Genomic DNA, 22,448 nt, shown 5'->3' on the forward strand with positions numbered 1-22,448 from the left:
AAATTAACTCCAGATGGATTAAAGACTTAAACATAAGACCTAACACCATAAAAACCCTAGAAGAAAATCTAGGCAAAACCATTCAGGACATAGGTGTAGGCAAGGACTTCATGACCAAAACACCAAAAGCATTGACAACAAAAGTCAAAATAGACAAATGGGACCTAATCAAACTCTACAGCTCCTGCACGGCAAAAGAAACAGTCATTAGAGTGAATCAGCAACCAACAGAATGGGAAAAAATTTTTGCAGTTTACCCATCTGACAAAGAGCTGATATCCAGAATTTACAAAGAACTAAAACAGATTTACAAGAAAAAGGCTAACAAGCCCACTCAAAAGTGGGCAAAGGATATGAACAGACACTTTATAAAAGAAGACATACATGAGGCCAACAAACATATGAAAAAATGCTCATCATCACTGGTCATCAGAGAAATGCAAATCAAAACAACATTGAGATAGCATCTCACGCCAGTTAGAATGGAGATCATTAAAAAATCTGGAGACAACAGATGCAGGAGAGGATGTGGAGAAATAGGAACACTTTTGCACTGTTGGTGAGAGTGTAAATTAGTTCAACCATCGTGGAAGACAGCGTGGCAATTCCTCAAGGACCTAGAAATAGAAATTCCATTTGACCCAGCAATCCCATTACTGGGTATATATCCAAAGGATCACAAATTATTCTACTATAAGGACACGTGCACACGAATGTTCATTTCAGCACTGTTTACAATAGCAAAGACCTGGAACCAACCCAAATGCCCATCGACGATAGACTGGATAGGGAAAATGTGGCACATATACACCATGGAATATTATGCAGCCATCAAAAACGATGAGTTTGGGTCTTTTGTAGGGACATGGATGAACCTCGAAACCATCATTCTCAGCAAACTGACAGAAGAGCAGATCAAACACCGCATGTTCTCACTCATAGGCGGGTGTTGAACAATGAGAACACATGGACACAGGGAGGGGAGCACTACACACTAGGGTCAGTTGGGGGGAAATAGGGGAGGGACGGTAGGGGGTGGGGAGCTGGGGAGAGATAGCAGGGGAGAAATGCCAGGTGTAGCTGATGGGGAGGAAGGCAGCAAATCACGCTGCCACGTGTGTACCTATGGAACAATTTTGCATGTTCTTCACATGTACCCCAAAACCTAAAATGCAATAAAATAAATGGGAAAAAAACACATAAATTTATTATATGATATTACTGCATATGTTGCCAGATAACCTAAACACTTTTCAGTTTAATACTTATAGTTGTTTTTAGTTAAATATAGTGAGAAAGTAGAAAAATCATTTAACAATACCCTTCTTCCAAACATAAAATATGTTTATTAAAGTTATACTGATGTAAAAAGACAGAGTTTGTCACCACAATTCTTTAGAGTATTTTCTATAAAAATAAGCCATTTGGTAGGCAAAAGTCACAGATATCCTGGTATGGGAGTAATAGAAAAACAGCATGGGGTTGAGCTTAGGTGAAATTGAAATTAATTTTCACAGTTTAGTTGCTGGGTGGTCTCAGATGACGTGGCTATTTAATCTGAGCTTGTAAAGGTGTGAAAGTCATAATATAAAAACTGACACATTCAAATAGAAAAAGAGACAATATTATAATTAGGCTTCATGTTCATAGTAAAGTGTGAAAGCAAAAGATTGTTTGTGGCAAACCTTTCTGAATTGTAAGAAAAACTTATCTTTTGGAAGATAAATATGGATGTTATATAGTTTTAATTCTCTGTATTACTCGTAGCAGAAGATTTTCTTGGTTGATGCTTATGTTCAAGAACGATCATTTTTACCAGTGCCTGAGATCAATTTTTAGAACCATTCTACTGATGGAAATATGCGTAATTGCATGGTGCAAAATCCTTTTTCTTCCAATGGAGAGTTCTTTTTGAATTTGAGTACACTATCTGTTTCCCTCTCTAATTAGGACACAAATATGATTTGCCCTGATTGCCACAAAATTGACCGTGAAATATATCTGTCAGGAACTTTTGATGTCTTTACAAATAAATTTCAATGTATCACATTTGTAATTTATAACATATATTGAGCAACATTTTATATGTTAGATACAACAAATATGGCTGAGTAGATTATACTGCCTTTAGTGAACATTTATACCATTATGGCCTGCAGTAGATTTACATCTGTATTAGTATTTTATGAGCAAAGTAACATTATAAAATTTGAAATATTATTTATTCCATATATGACAATCACAATTACAGAATTTGACAAAAAATTGCATTCATAAACCTTCTGGAAAAGAAATAGCAAGTGCTTTATTACCATTAAAACCATTTTTCTCATCTATATATGATTAATATCTACACATAAAATATGTCATAATCTTATTATTTTTTCACAGCAAAGTCCCACATTATATTATTCTCTGTAATAAATTAAAACATTTCTTACATTGAGTCTCTGTAAATGGTATTTTAAGAATAAATAATACTTGATTTGGTAATGAGACACATCTATAGCAAGTAAGTTGGTAGGCTAAAGATCACATTCAAGTCATGTAAAATAATATAATTGTTTATTACTGAACACATTATACTTTTAAAATGCGCCTAAAGTGTTTCCTAGACTTTATCATATATTTTAATTAAATTATTTAAAAATATGTAAGAGAAAGTGTTATATTTGCTCTTTATTTTACGTAATACTCAAAATGACTTCTCCTTTAGATAAGATATGAGCAGAACAGTAAACTCAATATGTGTTTACCTCTGAGTTATCATACTTATGGAGAGTGGTCAAAGTAAAATTTCTGCATGACATGTATGTAAAACAAGCACCGACAACACTATGATGGTAGGCTAACTTTTTTCTGTGTTATAGTATTATATAAAATAGATTAACAAAAGCTAAATGTTTTTACTCTCACTTCACGTTCCTTAAAATATTAAATTATTAAAGTTCAATTTTAATTATATCTCTTAAAGACACCATATTATATTCTATTACACTACATATAATACCTTATGTAGATTAAACAAGATTATAGGCTTCGGGCGTATAAGACTAGCTACTGCATCAAAAATAAATAAGATTTTCAGCGATTTAACACTGGAGGTTGATTGCTCGCTCATGTCACAATCGAATATGGTTGTCATTAGAAAATCATACTCAGCCCATCTGTCTATCTTGTATAGCTGATCTCCTTGATACGTGGCCCAAGAAGTTGCAGCCCATGTGGAAAAAAAAATGGAAATAAAGGATTGTGTGAGGAAGATATTACAATCCAAATTTGGTTGTAGTGCATATCCATTCTTCTCATATTTTATTAAGCAGGTATTTGTCAGACATCTCCACCTAACAGCATGAAAAAAAAGAGTAGAGGCTGGAAAATATAATGTTTCTTTGTGCCTAGGCAAGAAAAATACATATATTTAGGAAAAATCTGGTATTTCTTTTTTCATAAACGCTACCAAAAAAACGGGAAAAAGAAGAGAAAAAGAGAGCTCAAAATCATATGCATAAAATATGCATTACATTTTTCTGGGATTTCTAAGGCAGGAGTGCTGTGAGAAATACTGGATAAATTTGCCAAAAACAAGAGTAATGTAATTGATAAACCAGAAATGCACTATTCATTTATACTTTTCTAATTTCAGAAGACCAAAATTAGATTCTCAAAGAGTAGATTGTGAGAGCTTCTTCTGCATTTTAAAATGGTGTTAAATATTCATTATTACTATAAAGTGACTTGCCTTGGTGGAATACTTTTTTCTTTTTTACTAAATTGGTTTGGTTTTTCTTCAATGAACAAATTATATTTGTAAATTAAAAATATATTTGCCTCTTTCTGTAGAGAAAAAATAGAGGATACTAAACAATTTCAGTTACAGACACTATGTTAAGCAGTTTGCCTATATATTGTTTAATTTTTATGAGATTTTACACTAAAATAGATTTTTGTTATTAAAGAACCCAAAAGATTAATTTAAACTTAATGATATCTCACTGTATGAGACGATTCTGTGTCATGGACTACAGAAATAAAAGTTACTTTTTTATTATAAGAATATATTCTATTTTGTAATTAATTTGTTATCACTGATCCTGGTGACATTGCTTCCTTGTCCCAGGGTAGCTAGGTCTTGCTTTGTTGCTATTGTTTAATTTTCCGTACAACACTTGACAGTAAGACAATATTTTTGACATTATTATTTTATTTACTGTTTTAATTTTTAAAAATCTTGAAACAGAAGTACTAAAACTTGTTAAGTGCACTCATACTATACATCACTATCATTGAGAGTATTTACACAAAATGATTTACGAGGTACTTATCTGAATGATACATATTTTAATATTTTCTAACATCAAAGTAGAAATATCATCTCCAGAAATCAAATGTAACCTAGAATTTCAAAGAGAAGGAGTTGAATATTTTTGAAATACACTTCCAACCTACTGAAAATAGATGAAAAGTAAAATGAGTATTTGTTAAAGTTTTCTTCTGTATTCATTTTTTGGTTAAAAAAAACTTCAAATTTTCTGGATATTTTATGGAAAAGATTGCATTGCATTTCAACTTGTATCAGAATATAAAAACCATATATGTTTTTCAAAAAAGCTCTCTGACAGTTTTCAGTCTGCTGTAATTCTTAGGTATATAGGCAAAACAGTAAAATTTTTCCAATGATCTGGCAGCAAAATGTAGTTTAAAAAAACAAACAACAAACTCTCAGATACTAACAAAAATGAAAATGGATGCAAAAGCGATTATATCATAGAGTAAGGAGCTTTTATTGCTATGAATATCTCCTAATTTGTGACAATATTCTGGGTTTCCTTTTCTCTGTATCTTGAGAAATATGTTCATTATATGATTCTCTTAAAAAATTATAAAATCCCAGAAATACCTGAGGATCACAACTAATTTTAGTTCACTGCAAGTACATTTTATGTATTTAGTATTGAATTTTAAAGGTGATAACTAATTTTACATTCATCACTTTGTTACACATCATTAAAATAAATTCCATAAAAAGCTTATTAGAAATATTTTTCCTATTTCATTAAAAGTTATATTTCTTTTTGGAAAGAAAGAAAGCACTAATTTGAGGTAAGGCAAGGAAGCTTGGATGCATTGAATGCTCTTACTAATAAAACAAGAAAATAAACTTCATTTAAAAAACTTACACATATACATTCCATAGCATTAAGAATAATGTGGGTTTTAGATGTTCGATGTTGTTGGATAGAGTGATGAGATGACTAAGACCATCTAAAAGTGTATCATCAGGTTGGCACATAGTCATCTATTTGCTTGCTGAAACAAGTTGTTAAGTTACTCAAACCCTTAGAGACTTCCAAAGGGATGTATATACCCAATATGCTTCTCACTTCTTCATAAACATGTTAGTTCAAAATAGTAATAGCAAAGTATTCAGGGATTATAGTTTATGAATAAATGAAATGAAAGACCAATATTTTAAAAGATGCAAGAGAGGAATTGGAAATTACTTCTATAAGTAACTGCCCTATCAGTGAAATATTATAATGTTATTTGAACCTAGATTTTTTAATTGTAATCTATCTTTTATGCTCTAGGACAAGCATTAAACATTTATTTTTAAAATAAGTATAATGATATGCTAAGAAAGGAGAATAAATAGAATCCCTAAAGTGGAAGAGAAAAAGAAAGAGCTAAATGATCAAAAATAGTTAAAAATAAGGTAGTGATAAACCAACTATGTCAGTAAAATGGGAATGGTTTAGGTACCCTAATTAAAAGACAAAGACTGTCATAATGAATTTTTAAAAATAACAAAATGAGGTGTATGTATACACAGTGGAATAATATTTGTTCTCACAAAAGAAGGAAAATTCTGTGATTTGTGACAATGTGGATGAACCTAGAGGACATTATGCTAAGTGAAATAAGTCAAGCACAAAAATGGGTATACTGCATGATCTCACTTACTTGTGGAATCTAAAAAAGTTGAGCTCATAAAAGTAGAGGTAGAAGGATGGTTACCAAAATCTGTTAATTCACTTGATTTATCATTATGCAATGTACACATATATCAAAATAGCATTTATACTGCATAATATATAGTTACTATTGCTTAATTAAAAATTTAAAAAATCAAGACCCAACTATCCCTTTTTTTCCTTTTCTTTCGACAGGGTATCATTTTGGATCTTACACTGTCACCCAGGCTGGAGTGCAATGGCACAGTCACTGCTCACTGCAGCCTGGACCTCTCAGGCTCAAGTGATCTTCCTGCCTCAGCTGGGACCACTGGTGCAACAAGTGCCACCAGCCCGGCTAATTTTTGTACTTTTTGTAGAGATGAGGTTTCACCATGTTGTCCAGCCTGGTCTCAAACTCCTGGACTCAAGCAATCCACCTGCTTTGGCCTACCAAAGTGCTGAGATTACAGGTATGAGCTGCCATGCCTGGCTGAAGGAACACACATTAAATAGAAAGACACATAGATTGAAAGTAAAGAAAGATATGGTATGCTAAGACTGGCTAGTGAAAAGCTGGATTAGTTGTATTCATTTCAGACAAAAGATAGCCTACAGCAAAATAAATTATCAGAGAGGGAAAGGGGCATTATATATTGATAAGGAGTCAAATCTCCAAGAAGACATAATGATCCTTAATGTATGTATCTCTAAGAACAGAGCATCAAAATATGTGAGGTAAACATTGTGTAAGTTTAAGGAGAAATCCACTATTACAGTTGTAAATTGCAACACAAATCTATCATTAATTCAACAGTCAGCCAATCAGGAAAGATGTAAATGAGATAGGCAGCCCTATCACCAGTTGGATCTAATTAACATTTATTGACCACGTCACCCAACAACAGCAAGATACACTTTCTTCTCAAGATCACATGAGCCATTCACAAAGATAGTTTAAATTCTGGACCATAAAACATACCTAAGAAATGTTTACAAATTAAAATCATACAAAGTTTAACCTCAGATCACAACAAAATTAAACTAGACTGGAAAAAAGACAAATCTACGTATAAGATAACACTACATTTTTAAAAAATTTTGTAGAGACAGAGGAGTCTTGCTTTGTCTCCCAGGCTGAAATGCAGAGGCACCATTATAGCTCACTATAACCTTGAATTTCTTGGCTGAGGCAATCCTCTTGCTTTATGCTCTCTGGTAGCCAGGATTACAGACATGTGTCACTATGCACAACTAATTTTTTAAAATTATTTTTTGGAAAGATGATGTCTCAGTATGTTGCCCAGGCTGGTCTTGAATTTCTGGCCCCAAATAATCCTGTCTCTTCAGCCTCCCAACATTTTGCAATTACATGCCTCATCCTCTGTGCCCAGCCTAAATATTGCACTTCTAAATAATATATGGTTAAAATAATCTGAACTAAATTGAAATAAAATCAAAATATTGACATTTGTAAGATGCAATAAAAACAGTACTTAGAGAAAATTTGCATTGAATGCATTTATTCAAGAAGAAGAAGACTAAAAAATTGTTTTTAATCTTACAAAACTATAAAGAAATAAAATTAAATCCAAATTAAGCAGAAGAAAATAAGTAATTTGTAAATTAGACTAGAAATCAATTAAATTAAAAACAGATAATCAATAGAAACAAATTAAACTTGTTTTTTTGAAACAATAATAAAATTGATAATCCTTTAGTCCGGCTACCTCTCTCCTCCCCAAAATGAAGAAGATACAAATTTTTATCAGAATTGAAAGTGGTGCCATTACCACTATGATTTTATGGACATTCAAAGAATAATAAATATTAAGAAATATTCTACGACCACAATTAGATAAAATGGACAATTCCTTCAAAGACACAATCTACCAAAACTCACACAATAACAAATAGATAACAAGGGAAGCTAAATAAATGTTTAATAACCAAATCAGAAAACACCAGATCTTAGTGGCTTTGCTGCTAAATTTTATGGAAGAAATAATACTGCTTCTACACAATCTCCTTCAGAAAATAGAAAAGCAAATGGAATACCTCCTAAGTCATACTATGAAGTCAATATTACCCTAACATCAAAAGCAGACAAAAACCTTATAAGAAATGTATATTACAGATCAATGTTTCTCATAAAGACATAAAAATCCTTAACAAAATGAAAGCATTATGAATTCAGCAATGTGTAAAAGTATTAGGCACTATGAACAACTGAGATTTATGTCAGTATGCAAGACTGGTTCAGTTTTTCAAAAATCCATTTATGTAATTCACCACATCAATAGGTTAAAGAAAAAAAAATGTAATCCCATACTATTATAACAATAGATGTAGGAAAAACATTTGACAAAATCCAATAGCCATTTATGATAAACTCTAACAAACAACGATTGGCATGATAACATATACCAAAAATCTTACAGCTAACATCATCCTTAATGGTGAGAAACTAAATGCTTTCACAATGAGATCAGAACAAGGCATGAACTTCTCCTCTCATTACTGATATTCAACATCCTACTGGAAGTCCTAGACAATGCAGTAAGTCATGAAAAAGAAATACAATATATATCAATTAGAAAGGAAAACATCTTTGTTCATATATGATATAATTATGTAGGAATTGTCAAAGAATTTTTAAAAATTCTACTAAAACTAATAAGCAATTTTGGCAAAGTCTCAACATACAAGGTTAATATACACAAATCAATTGCCTTCCTGTTTACCAGTAAGAAAATAATGAACACTGAAATTAAAATATATCATTAAAATTAGCACCAAAAATGTAAATGCTGAGGTCTAAATCTGACAAAATATGTATATGATCTATACAAGGAAAACTACATAACTCTGATGAAAAAAAATCAAGGAAGATTTAAATAAATGAAGATGTTTCAACTTTGTGAACAGAAAGAATCAATATTGTTAAGACGTCAGGTTTTTCCAATTTAGTCTAAAGATACAATGCAATATCAAGCAAGATCTTAACAAATTATTTTATGGATTTATTTTGTGGATATTGACAAAGTGATTCTAAAGTTTATGTTATATTAAATGACAAAAATTCAGAAAAACCAACATAACAGTGAGTAAGTCAGAGGACTGACACTACCCAACTTTAAGACTCATATGAGGCTATAATAATAAAATCATGTTGTTATTGTTGAATGAATAGATAAATCAATCAGTAGAACAGAATAAAATGCCCAAAAATCAACCTTCACATATATAGTCAAATGATGTTTCATAAAGAAAACCAGACAATCCAATGGAAAAAAGAAACTGAAAGGAAAAATGACGCCAAAACAATTAGACATGTACATCATTTAAAATAAAAAAAGAATCTAAAAACAGACCTTACATGTATCAAACAAAGGATCTCAACATGGATCATATGCCTAAATTTAAAATGCAAAATTATAAAATGTCTAGATAATAACATAGAGATAATCTAGGTAACCTTGAGTTTGGAGAAGACATTTTATACACAACACCAAAAGCACTATACATGAATAAAACCTGGTAATTTGAATATTATCAAAAGTAAAATCTTCCACTCTCCAATGACACTGTTTAGAGAATGTAAAGTCAAGCCACAGTTGGCAGAAAATATTTGCAAAACATATATCTAATAAAGAACCTTTATCCAAATATACGAAGAACTCTTAAAACTCAACAATAAGAAAAACAATTTAATTAAAACAATCTGAGTAAAAATACAGGGCTGGACATTCTACATAAGAAGATCTATAAATGACAAATCAGCATATGATAAGGGAAATGAATTGCAAATTAAAACCTCAATAAGATATCACCAGACACCTATTAGAATGGCCAAAATCCAAAATGCTGACAAACACCAATTGCTGTCCAATTGTGGAGCAACAGGAACTCTGATTCATTGCTTGTGCAAATACAAAATGGTACAACAACTTTTAAAGACAGTCTAGCAGTTTCTTATGAAGCTAAAGAATCTTACCATATGTTCTAGTAATCACACTCTGCTATTTACTCAAATGAGTTGAAAACTCTTGTCCACACAAAAAATTGCACCCAAATGTTTAAAGCAGCTTTATTCACAATTGCTAAAACTTAGAAGCAACCAAAATGTCCTTCAAAAGGTGAATAAACAAATTGTAGTGCATTCATAGGACAGAATATTGTTTAGCAAAAGAAAGAAATCTATCCATGAAATGACATAAGGAAACTTTAAATGCATATTGCTGTGTGAAAGAGGCCTATTTGAAAAGGCTACATACTAGATAGTTCCAACTATATGACATTCTGAAAAGGCAAAACTGAAGAGACAGTGAAAACATTGGTAGCTGCCAGGATCTTGAGCAGAGAAAGGAATGGCAGGTAGAACACAGAGAATTTTGGGGGAAGTGAAACTATTTGTATGATAGTGTAGTGACAGATAAAGGACATTACATATTAGGCAAAACCCACAGAACTCTACAAAGCAAAGTGCAAACCACAAAATAAACTATAAATTTTAGTTAATAATGTATCAATATTGCTTGATCAATTATAATGAATGTTCCACAATAATGCAAGATGTTACTAATCAGAAAAATCAGAGGGGCATATGGGAACGCTTGTACTTTTTGTTAATTTCTTTCTGTAAACTTAAAACTGCTCTAAAAATGAATTCTATTAATTTAACAAGATGAGATTTTTTAGTTGTTTTTCAATAATTATTTTATAAATAATAAAATAGCCTAATAACTAAAGTAACATATAAATATTAATGCAAAATAAAAATGCAAGGGGTTAATAAGCATAAAAGTTATATAAGAAATTATAAAGAAAAACAGTTAAAACTTTTACATAAAAACTCCATAAAAATAGTAAATAATCAACTAAAATTAGAAAAAAAAAGAAAAATGAGAATAAATATAAGTGAGGTATTAAAAAATAAGGACCAATATATTAAAGCAGCATAATTTAGTCTATTCTGTAACAGAAATTAGTACCTATGACTGGGATACTGCTTCAAAAACTAAAATCAAATATTTGTAGCATTATTTTAGGTATCCAGCAATAGGCAGCGGGAAAAAATGTTATTAGAGTATGAGACAGTACCCAAATTTTGTAGTGAAAAATATTTAGTTCACTACACCAGCAAAGAATTGGAAAACATATGATATACCTATTTTACCCAGGATTGGTGGGTAATGGGAGGTTAAAAACAGCTCATTGGTGGCACATTGTCTTTTGCTATTTTCTGTGTATGACAAGGCATTGTAAGAAACTTATAGGTAACCAAAGCATTAGCCATTTTGCAAGCAAGAATAAAAGGGAATAGAAAAGAGTAAATAAATTTAGCTATCAGGATGGAAAAGACAAACTGATACTTGGTCAATATTAAATGATAAGAATGAATGTATTTTAGAAAAGAAGACCATGAAATAAAACTAGCTCTGCTACAAGAACTAAAAGAATGCCATCATGAGACCTAGCCTTCATAACCAGAAATGAATTAAGGTAGTGCCTGAGAACTCCTCTTTTTTATACCCTTGTTTGACTCTGTTCTTGCATAAAGATCATGTTAAGAAAGCATTGCTAAAAAATGAGTACACATTATAGGAGATTACTCAAAAACACAATATTAGCAGTACATAAACTCTGGTTTAGAAAAAGTAAAAATGTACTGCTGATATCAGGAAATATGCTATATTTCACTTACCATAATAGATGTGGTAATAAGCTGTACAGATCTACACAGCTAATCTACTTAAGTTTTCAGTTTTGAGAAACACAAATTGTTTTGCTCATCAGTTTAATTTCTAATCTACGTTTAAGTTCGTCACATTAATTTCATGGATTTATACTAGAATTCTAAGCAAAATGACAAAATTTAAAAATATTTTACTTTTTTTTCTGAACCTTTTTTTTTTTTTTTTTAACTGAACCTTTCTACAATAGAGAAGTGCCACGTAAAAAAAGTTCATTTTCAGTCAAGGTTTAAAAGAAATTTCTTAAACAGAAAATCCACTCAATCTAAATTTCTTTCCATACAGAATATTTTTTGATATACAAATTATAAGATATCATTTAAACCTACACTGTAAATGAATAAGAGACATGTAGTAAAAGAAAATGTGCTTTGGGTTCTTTACATAGTACCACTGAAGCAGAGTAATAAGCTCATATTTTCTGTTGGGAGTATTATCGAGGTGCTGCTTTCTCTCCTATATATTATTATTATAGCAACCTATATTATTAGGTTACTTTAATAATATTGTGGAGCAGATTTAGCCATATCAGTGTAAAATAACATTATGTAAGTAGAAATGAAAGTAAAAGCTTTGAATTTAAGAATTTTATATTAAAATTAAAATGATTTAACACAAAATGCTTCAAAAATCATTCAAGTTAATTTCCATTTTTTGATTTAGAGAACATTTTTATTTGAAATAGCAATGCATTCACTCTATTGCTGAAATAATAGTTAATTGTAGGCAAAAATAAGATAACGTAAGAGGTTTTTAATTTAACTTTTTCTTCTTCATACTTCTTATCTCTTTTTTTAACTCATACCCTTGCTTGTTGATATCACAGCCTCACAACCTTATTCACCTCAGCAGGGAGCATCACATAAAAGAGATGCTTGAAAGGGTAATGGCATTCACTGCATTGCTAATCTATTCTTTCAACCACTGATTAGCATCGAAATTGATTTTGCACTCCTTGTGACTAAAATGACATTAATCTAGCATTTGCTGTTAGAAACATAACACTTATTTCATGTTAGCAGGTGATGACACATTATTAATTTGATAACTTGATGGTTCCAACTCTTCACAAGCATCAAAAATATTAGCTGAAAAGAGCTCTGTAAGAGCAAGTAACTGTAAATGTCTTTGAACACTAAAGACAGAAAAGTCCTCCGTGTTAGAACTAGGTAGTTTCTGTGAATACTGTGTATGCATTCAACAGTGGAATTCACCTCAGTATCTTCTTTGTGAAAACTCAGAAGTTTTCAGTTCTAGTTGAGTGTTAGAATGACCTAAATAAATTTAAAAATATTGATACCTTGATCCCAACCCCAGAGGTTCTGATTTATTTGGTGAGATATGGTGTCAAGGCACATCAACACATGCCTTGACACCTTATCTCCGCAAATAAATACATATATATATTTAATATGCAGTGTAAAACATGATGTTTTGAAATATACCTACATTGTGAAATGACTCAGGCAAGCTGATTAACATATGCATTACCTCACGTACTTATTCTTTGTTGTTAGAAAACAAAATCTATCTTAGAAATTTTCAGATTAAAATACAGTTACTAACTATAATCACTATGTTGTACCACAGAAGTCTCGAATTTATTTCTCCTATCTAACTGAAATTTTGCATATATTGACCAACATCTTCCCAATCTCTCATCCTCTAAGACCCTGGAAACCATTCTACTGTCTACTTCTATGAGTTCAACATTTTCTACCTAGAGGCCAGTGATGAGAACCAGCAATTAAATATTTCGTTTAAATGTCAACTATTATTTTAGATGCAAGGGGTGAGGGACTCTTCCCGGGTCCACAAGGGGTGGGGTTTCAAAGGCAGGACTTTCCCAGTTCCACCCTCCATCTGGGAACCAGAGGGGTTTCAAATGTAAAGTTCTTTGTCTGGGTTTTCCCCCATGGGTAAGGTAGAGAAATCCAGGTGGGCTTCTTCGTCCAAAAAGCCCAGTGAAAGCTCTGGGAGGAGGGGGCTCTCTAACTCAGAGTTGTGGACCAAGTAGCCAATCCAGTATCAGAGTCAAAGATCAATGACTCCAGAGAAAGTTTGAAAGAACTCTTCTCATTGGATGAGAACATAAATGGGTAGGGAATAACTCTCTCTCTCTCCCCCTCTCTCCTCTCTCTCTTTTTCTCTCTCTTTCTCTAATAAATCACTTTCCACAAACCCTTTGAGTTCATGATATTTATTTGAATGGTAAGCTCACCACACCCCGGGGGGCCCTTTCCCTATTTTTCTGGGTAAGAGAGGCCAAGAACCACCTTGGATTGGGGAACTAGGGGTGTCTTTGGGGCGCCCTCCCACCCCACCACCCCACCCCCGTTACTGGGGTAAATTTGTTATGTAAGAATATTTCATGATGCTGAGGTTTGGGGATACACAGCCATTAAAAAGAAAATGAAATAGTTTCCTTTACAACAACATGCTTGGAACTGGAGGCTGTAATTCTTAATGAGAACCAATTTTAACTCAGTCTTCAAGTGCCCACACTGATGTATGCCTTTTGTAATGAAATTTCCCATGTATATTCTAAAACTGTCTATAAATACTAAGTATAAATATTTAGAATTACGTTTTTCTGGCTCTCATATAGGAATTTTGTGCAAGTGAAAAGGAAAGTAACTTTTCGCTTGTAACATACATAAAACAAACTGTGCTTTATTTTAATGTCAAATGTTTTCTACAGTTTTCAGTAAAATAATTTTTAATCATACAGGGAAAATATTGGTATAATTTATTTTTAAATCTCCAAAACATTTTTAGAGGATAGAACCATCTTAAAAATAAAGTAAAAATATAAACAATCTATGTGTTAGAATGAAATATTCATTCCTACTATTTCATCCCATTGCTCTTCACAATTATTAATTTTTCTGTTAGAAATAATAAATATTCAACAGAAAAAAAAAATCACAAAATAAAAACACTGTCTTTCTTAAAAAAAAACTTGGCCTAGATAAGAGGATCAAGATTCTAGGCATGAGTCTGCAACTCACTTTCATTCCTATTATTTCATTCCATTACTCTTTACAATTATTCATTTTTTTTGACTTATTCCCTCCCCATTCACGTTTTTCTCTTAATTATATTGCCAGCATTTAAATACAGATATAGTGTAAAGATTCTAAAATGGAGCCCAATGTTAGTCAGGCCTTTGTGTAACCCAGTTCACTTCTGCGTAAACCGGATCTGCTGACTTGCTTCTAATAAACAGAATACCACAAATGTGATAAAATGTCACTTCAGAAATTGGGTTATAAACAACCGTGACTTACCTCACTTTCTTTGTCTCTATTTCTCTTCCTCTCGTTCTCTCTCTCTGTCTGTCTGTCTCTTCTCTCAGCGCTTGCTCTGATAAAGCCGTGAGCTACCTTATGAAGAGGATCACCTGGCAAGAAATGAAAGTTGCTCATTGGCCAATAGCCAGCAAGGAAATGAAGCCCTTCTTGCTGAAACAGGTGAGCTGAATCGTAACAACAATCAGGTGAGGGAGTTTGGAAGCAGATCCTTCCTCAGCCAAGACTCAAGATGATGGCATTCCCAGCTGACACCTTGATTGAAGCCTGTGAGAACATTAACAAGACTAAGCCATACCCAGATACCTGAAAAAAAGGAAGTGAAATAACACATATTACTGTTTTATGGCATTGAGTTTTATAATAGTTTTTTACACTTTCACCATTGTTTCCACATAGTAGAAGCCAGTAATAGAGTTAAGTGATTGTACAAAGAATCCCTAACAAATTCCAAATACACCAGTTACGTGTTTATTAGATAAGCCCTAACTCTTTAGTTTCCTCACCTGCAAAACTCACTGACATGTCTGCTTTTGTAATATCAAAGAGATATTTTAATGACTAAATAAAATAATAATATATGTTATTGCTATACTAAAATAGTTGTAAGCAGGACCAGGTAAAATAAATAATAAATATGAATGAATACATAGCATCTGTGCAGTATTTTAAAACACATTAAACTCATAGCTCCAAAATGGAAATAAAAAATACATTTACATCTATCTCAAGACCTTTTCTGCTTACTCATACCAACACTCTGTGTTCAAACTTACCAATCTCCTTTCTATACTACAAACAACTGCCCTTATTCTTACTGCAGGTTCTTTGTTCTTTTTCTTCCTTCTGCTAAAATGATTGTTGATCTGACTGGATGCAGCTTTTTGCATAAACATTTATCCTTTGTCCATCTGGAGCCAGCTCCTCTTTAAAGAGGAGTTACCTGACTATTCTGAATACAGCATGAGCTTATCCTCACTCCCATCACTGTCTGTTCCTTTATCCTACCTTATGTTATTATATAGCACTTAACTCTATTGTTTACTATGTTACTTGTTCTTTAGTTTATTCTTTTTCTCCCACAAAGGAAAAGTTAACCCTAAAAGAATAATGACTTTATTATGTTCAATGATCATTCAACCAAAAAATACAGAGCCTATTGTAACCGGAGTCACGGGATGTGGCGGAGGCTCAACTCTCTCCCTGATGGGATGTGTCACAGGTTCTTGGGCTCTCACCCAAGAATGGGGAGAGTGCCCTGGCGGCTTGGTGAGCTTACTGTTGATTAAATATCAGGGACCCAAAGAGTTTAGGTATTAGAGAGCGATTTATTTGGCAGAGAGAGAGAATGGAGAGAGAATGAGACCTCCCATGCTGCCATTGGAGGTGAATCTGGAGGGGGTATTCCTATAGGGAAAGAGGGAAAGACAGCTCCCACATTGCTGTGGGAGTGGGTACAGAGATGGAGTCCATATAGGTAAGGAAGTAGGGAGGATTTTAACCCCACAGCTATTCCCGCCCCATTCAAGTTCTCATCCAGTCAGAGGAGCTTTTGCAAACTTCCTCTGGAGTGATTGATCTTTGACTCTGATATTGGATTGGTTGCCTGGCTGGCAATCAAAGCCTCCTCCCTCAGAGCTTTTGGCAGGCTTTCTAAACAAAGGAAGCTCACCTGGGCTTTCTATCCAGTCCATGGATGGGAAAGTTAGACAAAGAATTCTAAGTTCCTGGATGGGCATATTCAAATAACCTGGTAAATTTTAAATAAAGAAAATCAGAGGTTAAGATAATGTTTCAGTCAACAGATAAACTGTCAGGAAGAATATAGATCCATTGCAGTTAACATAAGATAGAATTTAAAACAGCATAATATATAGGTGAGTAAGAGGGTACAGAAGGCAACAGGATCCAACCGCTATCCAAAGAAGCAAAGGGACTTCATCAATCAACTGCCAAAAGACATAAGCAAAAGTGAAGAACAACTTGCAAGAGAAGAAAAGCCACTGTTATCAGGCCAAATGTATTTACCTTAGGCAGCCACTGAAATAAATTCCTATCTTATGGTAACTCACTATATCTGGTATATTTTGACACCCTGAATACCACATTAATTGCTTTTGATGCTGTTTTGTTTAAACCAATCAATTTTTCCATCTAATGCCAGTCTGATCAAAGGCAGTTTTAGCCCTTCCTTATCTCAAGTTATTGACAGCCCTTCCTTATCTCCAATTATGGGCATCTACAATTGCCTGGCATATTGTAGGTGTTCAATAAATGTGAGTTTCCTGATGGATAAGGACAACTTAGTTTTCCCTTCTTATGCTAAAGAAATTTCCCTTTTTTCCTACAAAACTATGTAAGTATTGTTAAAAATGTAGAATAGATAAATAGCATTAATACAATAAAAATGTACTAAAGATTTAATTCTTTTTAGAAAAGAAAAGAATTCAGGACACTAATAACTGTCAGGACACTTTAATATTATGTGATTAAATGGCACATTTTAGGTTTTTTAATCTTCTACTGTAGTCTGGAAAAAGAAGATCAATCGGTGTTCATCTTGAAAGTAAAATTAAAAAGACTGAAATGTTACCTTACCATAAAATGATCATTCCGACAATGTTTTTGCCACATTTGAGGTGCAGTCATGACAAGGTTATATGGTACTGCCATTTTAAAATAAGTAAACTAGTAAAATAATAATAAAAACATCTCACAGAACAACTTGGGGACTATAAAAATAAAAATGTGACGATTAAAGTCTGAGGAAGAAAAACACGTACGTTTCACTGAAATTGAAGAAAAATAAAATTTAAGTCTCTAAGATACGACGACTTTTAAAAGTTGCTGTAAAAGAAATAAAACAAATAAGTACAAATGCTATTAAATATTTGATTATTCTCCAAAAAGCATGTGTATGTGTGTGTATGTATATACATAAATGTATACCAGAAAATGTCCTTCCACTTGCCCACAGTATAGTACAATACACAGTATACCACAGCAGGAGTCTGTCATGGTACTTCTGTGATTTGAAGCTTTATCATAAACACACATGTTTGATTTAGAATTTACAGTTAAATGTGCCATTCTATAAAAAGCAATACACATTGCTTCCTGGTGAAGAATTTATACACTAAGGTCAAATGACATGTTTGGGATATTGAGAGCATAGTTTAGGTTTGGAACATAAAGTATACAAACATGTTAGCTTAATGAAAGAAAAAATAAATATTTTCTCCAATAGCAGATGTACTTATATGTATCTTGACCATGTCACAGAGCTTGGCCCTAAAGAGCTGTGATTTTAATTTTCTATTCTATAATGACTCTATATATGCTCCTGAATTACTATCTTTTTAAAACATCAAAAAGATTATACTAAAAATTTCAAAGTAAGGGGAAAACAAAGATGGAAGACAGGAAATTATAGTCTATAAAACATATATTTTCTTTAAATAGGGTGAGATTAATAAAATGAGATTGAAATTATGGAAATATTTCCAAAATACTTGGGGTGAGATGGGAATAAGCTTAATGGAATGTTTCAAAAATATTAGAAAAAAAGATGAATATGAAAGTTGTGTGAATGCTGAACTTAGACTATTAATCAACAAAAATAGAAATACAATTTAAAAAGTTCAGTATCACCTGGTGAAAGCAAAAGGTACCTAGGAAAAGCAAAGATAATTGTTGAATGTTGAGACTAGAAAACCTGAGAGGTCACTAAGCTTTCATTTGTAAGCAAACACTCCCTTAAGAGCTTAAATTTGTTCAATTGTTATCATTTCATTAAAGTCTTAAAATAATCTTTGCATTTGATTTGAGATCCTGGAAATAAAATTTGAATTTGTTATTTTTTTCCTATGGTTGTTTTTGCCAAGTATTTTTAACATATAATTGAATTTATATATTTCCTATTTTGTCTGGACTTTTAGTCCTGATAGAGGAATTTCCTTACTCCCTAGTTAGAGAGAGATTCATCCACCGCTTCTTTTAATAGCTTTTTTGTTGTTGTTTTACTTGGTATATTTACATAATTAATCCCAAAAAGATAAATTTGGAAATTAACTCATTGCATATGGCAGGATAAATCTTCTCTTTTAATATTTCTTCTTCATTTTTCAGTTTTCTGTTAATATAAATGAACGTTATTTTAGTGTGTTGATTGTGAAACCAGCCACTTTCCTGTATTACCTTAATATTTGTTTGGATTGTGAAAGTGATTTTTGGGAAGATTCATATGTATATTCAGGTTATAAGAAAATAAAGTTTATGTTATGTTTTTCTTTGCAATTTTAATGATTTTGTCTCGCCTAATTGATGTAGCTAATATTTCCAAAGTATGTGTCAAAAATGACAAAGGGTCTGATATTTTGCATACTTGCCAAATAACAAATTAGAATGCCACAGTTCCGACTTTCTGATAGACAACATGAGACTTCTCGGTCAAACACAAAGGATTTTATTATTTACACCAGAGCAGACAGAAGGGGCTTCATATTTCTATGAGTTCTTGTTCTACAAGTTCCACATGGTTGATTTGGAGCAGCCACAATGGTTTGTGTCACAAATGATGAATGACCAACCTAGGATATCCCCAGTCTTATAGGGAAAAAACAAACAAACCTGTCCAACCTTTATTCCTGGATAAGAGATATACATATATATAAAATATTTTATATATATATATAGATCTACATATTATATATGTAGATATCTAGATCTACATATTATATATACAGATATATAGATCTACGTATTATATATATAGATGTATAGATTTACATATATATAGATATATAGATCTACATACTATATATATACATATATATATCTACATATTCTGTATACAGATATATAGATCCACATATATATAGATCTATAGATCTACATATTATATATTATATATAATATCTACATACCTTATATATAATATCTATAATATATATTATAGATATATAGATATACAAATATTATATATAATATATCTATATATTATATATCTTGTAGATATATGTATTATATATAGATATATATCTATATAATGTATATATTATATAATATCTACATATATAATATAGATATATAGGTATATAGATCTACATATTACATATGTTATATATAATATCTACATATTATATACATGTATATATCTACATATTATATATGTAGATATATATAACACTTATATATAAATATATATATTATAGGTATAATATATATCTACATATTATACAGATATATGTAATATCTATATAATACGTAAATATTATATGTATTTTATCTATAATATATAGCTATATATGTTATATATAGATCTACATATTACATGTAATATGTAGAATACATACCAGGACACCAGGATAATAAAAGGTTGTATATAGATATGTAGATCTATATATCAATTATATAAAATATTATATATAATATATATTATATATATACTATATATCAATTATATAAAAGATTAAATATATAATATTTTATATATATGTATATATAGTATATATATATATGAAAAAGTCTACCCTCTGCACTGTAGGGTTACATTATGCCTACTTCCAAACCGTTTATCATAAAAACACACTTGAGAATATATTCTGAAAAAATTTGATACAAACCTGTAGAGAGACCATAAAGAATTTTCTACCAAAATAATGTTAAGCAGTAATGAAAATAAGTTAAATCCTTTTTTGGTTGTTTGTTTCTGATCGAGTATAAAAGCTCCTAGCATTTATGAATTAAGTTAGTGACTAGCTTTAGTGTTGAGATATATTAATTCTAACATGCTAAGGATATATTAATTGATACCAAATTATTGACTGTCTTTTAACAGAATTGGAGGTAATATTATGTCAATTGCCTTTTAAGACTCTACAGAAATAACAATATGCTAATTTTCTACCTATATTAATGTATAATAATAAATTAGTGACTCAATGAAGATAATAATAGATTTATTAATGTATCTTTATTATTATAAAATAGAGGAAGAATTATAATATAATCCCCAATGAACCATATCCCTGTTTAATGTCCTCATCTTGACTGTAGGAATGATCTGTTAACTTCATTTTAGAATACAGCAATGGTAAGGCAACATTATTCCCATGACTACAATCAGTATCATAACATGGCAAAAATAAAGAGATACTGAAGATGTGTTTAAGGTTCCTGCTCAGTTTACTTTTAAATTAATCAAAACAGAGATCGTACTGGATGAGTCTGATATAATCAGGTTAACCATTTAGAAGAGAGTCTAGAGATCCGACAGTAGAAATCTGAGACTAGAAGCAGCAGAAATGTTCTTCTGGCCATGAAGAAGCTAACAGCCTTGTTTGAACTCTCAATGCACAGAGGCGACTTCCTGAAACTGGGAACCTAGGTTCTACAAATGAATGAAGTGAATAATTAAAACATCCCGGTGACCTTGGGAGAGCACCCAGGACCTCAGATGAGACATTTTGATTGCTGCCTTGCAAGACACTGCCAGGAGAATCAGTTAAGGTATGCTTGAACTTCTGAGCTTTAAAACTGTGAAATAATAAAGTAAATTGTTTCAAGACACTAAGCTTGAGATAATTTGTTACGCAGCAATATAAATCAATACATTTTGTAGTAAACAAATTAGATTTATTAATGCATATAATGTATTTAGTGAATTCTGAGATAAACCCTATTTTATTTAAGGCTTTTATATTCATAAGTGAGTTTCAGATGTAGTGCTTTTAAGTTATGTAGCATTCTTATGTTTTAGATGACTAGAGTTCCCAATTAATTTAATAAGCATTGTATGTTAAAAATATATTCATTTTACCCTGACACTTGAATGTTCACATCTTCAATTAGGATAGAACACATATCTATTTCTTCTTGTACAAGAAAAGGGGACAAAAACAATTATTTTAAAAAAAAAAAGAAAAAAAAATACCAGCAAGAAAGTATCCTTTCCCTTCTCTTTAATTTTGTTATTGTTTGACCTCTTCCAATGCCTAGAATCCAACCAACTAAATAAGAATTTAAAGATACAACTGAAGTGTATTATTTTGGCTAGAAAAAAAATCTAGTTTTGAATTTCATTTTACATGTTTTCAGAATAATCATACAATAATTTTTTAGTAGTGTTAAGTTTTATTCCTTGAAATGAATTTCTTGCAAATGGTGTTTAAGAAATCTGGTAACAGACTGTGACCTAATTCTGAATACCTGAGAAAGAGGTGATGTCTCAGGTGGCTATCTCAAAGGCACAGAAAATGAAGCAGCTGTTTCTCATTATCACCTACCTTTGAGGTACAGCAGCAACATTTCTTCACCTTTGCAAAGGTCTAAGGTGGTAATTATATCTGCATTCTTCTTTTATGATAAACATTGCAGCCTACACAAAGCATTAATTCAAACTTGTTGATTACTTCTAGCTACGAAAG

The 22,448-nt window shown here is 31.6% G+C and overlaps 1 protein-coding gene across 1 annotated transcript in view; it reads right to left on the reverse strand.

The window, feature by feature from the left end:
- Positions 1-15,045, reverse strand: part of MGAT4C (MGAT4 family member C) — a 948,770-nt gene extending 933,725 nt beyond the window's left edge. The window contains exon 1 of the mRNA XM_032297125.1: positions 15,001-15,045. The gene's annotated coding sequence lies outside the window, so the exon portion shown is untranslated. The remainder of the gene's footprint in view (positions 1-15,000) is intronic.
- Positions 15,046-22,448: the final 7,403 nt, after the last annotated feature.

Source organism: Sapajus apella, unplaced genomic scaffold (assembly GCF_009761245.1).
Source record: "Sapajus apella isolate SASKATOON/1434 unplaced genomic scaffold, GSC_monkey_1.0 scaffold2, whole genome shotgun sequence".
Taxonomy (NCBI): Eukaryota; Metazoa; Chordata; class Mammalia; order Primates; family Cebidae; genus Sapajus; species Sapajus apella.